Genomic DNA, 3,085 nt, shown 5'->3' with positions numbered 1-3,085 from the left:
ATATAATATAGTTAGATTTTCTAGGGAGTTCTTTACACTGCAGGAGACTTAAATTGTTTTAGCAAGAAGATCAATAAAATGAAATAAAAGTAAATTGAATTTACTCACATAATTTTTAAATAGTAAATAGGAATTTGAAAAGTTCTTTCCTCTTTGCCTTGTCAAACTGAAGGTCATCTCCATGCACACACTGTTGAACTAGGAAAGAGAAAAACTGAGTCAAGAGCACTCCTCAGCAAAGTAATGATTATTGACCATCCGTTTCCAAATACAAGAAGCCTTCAAAACCCCTATGTATGACAGAGCACACATAGAGCAGACTAAGAGATATGGTAACTGAGGGTGAGCCCTCAAATTTGGAAACACAAAGTAGGAAGGGCAGTCATAAGCAGAAACTAATGAGTGGCACAAGCAAAGTGAGAAGCATGAATGTAGAAAAACTGGACATTGTTAAGAAAGAAACAGAAAAAAAATTAAAAACATTTTAAAAAAAGAAAGAAATGGAATGCATACACATTGACATATTAAGTATTGCTACAATGATATGGATTGACATGAAACATTCTGAATCTAATGATCATATTATCTATTATGACAGAGATGAAAAGGTGAGAAAAAACAAGATTGCTTTCATAATTACAAAGGCCATTTCTAGATCCATCTGAAACACAACATTGTGACAGGATAATATCCATACACATATAAGGAAGAATTGTTACTACAGCTCTGATTCAAATTTATGCACCAACAACCAGAGCCAAAGAGAAGGAAATAGATGATTTCTGCCAACTTTTGCAGTCAGAAATCAATCAAACATGCAGCCAAGATGAATTAATAATAATAGGTGACAGGAATGCAAAAGTTGGGAAACAAGAGAAAGGAATAGTTGTCAGAAAACATGGATAGAATGATAGAATTCTAGAAAATTGATGATTTATTCATTGCAAATGAAGCCCAGGCTATAGGCATGGATTTCACCTGATGGGATGGTATGCACAGGAATCAGCTTGATTACATCTGTAGAAAGAATCATTGGAAAAGTTGAATATTAACAATGAAAACCAGGCCAGGTGTTAATAGTCTGGAATAGACCATTAACTATTTATATGCAAGTCCAAATTAAAGAAAGGAAGTAAAATCAAATCCACAGGAATCAAAATAATATCTTGAGTCTATACCACCACTTAAAAACCAACTCAAGATCAGGTTTGAGGCCTTGAACAGTAATGAATGAAGGCCAGAAGAGCTATGGGAGGATATCAAGAATATCATCCATAACAAATGCAAAAGGACATTACAAAGACAGAGGAATAAGAAAAGACAAAAAGGGATCTCACAAGAGACTCTGAATATTGCACTAGAGTGCCAAGAAAAGGGAAGAAATAAAGAGTTGAATAGAAGATTTCAAAGGGCAGCTCAAGAAGACAAAGCAAAGTATCATAATGTATTGTGCAAGAAGCTGGAGTTGGAAAATTAAAAGGGTTCAACTTGCTTGGCATTTTTAAAAAATTTTTTTTAGATTTTTTTAGTTCTAGTGAACGTTTACAGAGACTTTGGACTTTGATGCATTTATTGTGGCAGGAACAAAAGAAAAAATTCAAGCCGTGAGTTGCAATACTTAAGGATACTATGCACAGAATACTCGATGATTCAGAAAGCATTAAAAGAAGAAGGAAGGATAATACAGAGTCACTACACACACAAAAAAATTGGCTAACACTGAAAAATTTTAAGAAACATGATATGATCAAGAGGCAATGGTGATGAAGAAGGAGGTGCAGGCTGCCTTGAAGGACTTGCCAAAAAATAAGGCAGTTGATATTGAATAATATCACATGCAAGCAAAACCCTGCAGGGAACTACCAGAAATATAAGCTGAAGAAGTTGTAGCACTAGAGACATTACCACTAATATCAGATGGATCTTGGCAGAAAGCAAAGAGGAAGTACCAGAGGAATGTCTATCTGTATTTCACTGACTATTCAAAGGCATTTGACTGTGTGGATCACAATAAATTCTGGCTAAACTTTAGGAGAATGGGAATCCCAGAACACTTGATCGTTCTAATGCGAAACCTATACTTGGACCAGGAGGCAGTCGTCAGAACAGAACAAGGGCACATGGCATGATTAAAAATCAGTAAAGGAGTGGGTCAGGGATTCATCCTATCTCCATACCTTTCCAGTCAATATACAGAACAGACCATTTGGGAGACTGGGCTTTATGAGGAGAAATGTGGCATAAGGATTGGAGGGAGACTCATCAGCAACCTTTATTATGCAGATGACACAACCTTGCTTGCTGAAACTGAGGAGGACTTGAAGCACTTGCTGTAGAAGGTTGAGGACTACAGTCATCACTATGAGTTGAAGCTCAACATCAAGAAGAAAAACATCCTTATTACTAGGCCAACTGACAGTACCATGATAAAGGGAGAAGAGATTGAGGTTATTAACAATTATGTCTTACTTGGCTCTTCAATCAACACTCTTGGCACCAGCAGTCAGAAAATCAAAAGACAAATTTCATTGTGAAAATCTGTTGTCAGGGACCTCTCCAGAGGACTGAGAAGCAACAGGTCTCAGTCTAGAGAATAAGGTATGCCTGAACCAGGCTGTGGTCTTCACAATTGCTTGCTATACATCAGAGAGCTGGACAATTACTGAGGATGACAAGCAAATAATTGATGCCTTTGAGGTTTCATGCTGGAGAAGGATTTTAAACATACCATGAATCACCAAGAAAACAAACAGGTTTGTCTTGGAGAGGGCAAAACAAAGTTTCTCCTTGGAGATTAGGATTTTGCCATGAAAGAACAGTCCTTGGAGAAGGACATCATGCTTGGAAGGGTGGAGGGCCAGCACAGGAGAGGAAGACCCTGGGTGTGATAGATTGAAATAGTAACAAGGGCAATGGGGGTGGGGGTGTCAGAGTCAGTGAGAATGGATCAGGAAAAGACATGCTTCAGAGCTGTTTCACATAGTGTTGCAATGAGTTGCAAGTGACTCGAAGGCACATAACAGCATGGTTCGCACCTTCCATGTCCATTTTATCTTCCCCCCTCAAATCTCTACTTTCTTAATTT

This window comes from Elephantulus edwardii, unplaced genomic scaffold, assembly GCF_000299155.1.
Source record: "Elephantulus edwardii isolate Elephantulus edwardi_28Jun2011 unplaced genomic scaffold, EleEdw1.0 scaffold00017, whole genome shotgun sequence".
Lineage (NCBI taxonomy): Eukaryota > Metazoa > Chordata > Mammalia > Macroscelidea > Macroscelididae > Elephantulus > Elephantulus edwardii.
The sequence above is the reverse complement of the archived record's forward strand: the minus strand, read 5'-3'. Positions refer to the sequence as shown.